This window comes from Myiozetetes cayanensis, unplaced genomic scaffold (assembly GCF_022539395.1).
Source record: "Myiozetetes cayanensis isolate MyiCay16 unplaced genomic scaffold, myiCay2020 scf2-11, whole genome shotgun sequence".
In the NCBI taxonomy this organism is placed as follows: Eukaryota; Metazoa; Chordata; class Aves; order Passeriformes; family Tyrannidae; genus Myiozetetes; species Myiozetetes cayanensis.
The window spans coordinates 56,887,881-56,888,407 of NW_026087411.1; positions in this window are offsets into that span (position 1 = coordinate 56,887,881).

Genomic DNA, 527 nt, shown 5'->3' on the forward strand with positions numbered 1-527 from the left:
TGTGTTCTTGCCTCTTTATTACTATTAGCTTTTGTTCTGAAGAACACACCTTGAAAGAGAGCAGATGATGAGCAGGCAAACCAGGTGGTTCTGCCAGCCAGCTTGCTATGTGTAGTGCAAAATTAATCCTGCAGTTGTCCAGTATTTGCAATATGCACAGTAGAATGTCAGGTCTGATCTGGCTTTTTCCTGTGCTGACATCACTTGAATAACAGACTCAGAAAGGCTGCTTAAACAACTTACAGCCCTTCAAAAATACCCTTCCACGGAGACAATCCTTTCAGATTGAAAATAGAGAGTGAAAAGGCTAAAAATAAATACACTGTATTTTTTTTCTGGTTATGGCTGTTTTGTATTATGTTTTGAGTGTTTTGTGGTGTATTTTGCAAATTAATAGCAGCTCATTTAATTACAGGAAGGGTGGAGGGCACGTGCAGTCCCATTCCGGAAGACAAGAACCATAAGTAGCGTTGTGTGCTTTCCATTACCAGGTTTGGTAGAGTTGAGGCCTGTAATAATGACCTGCT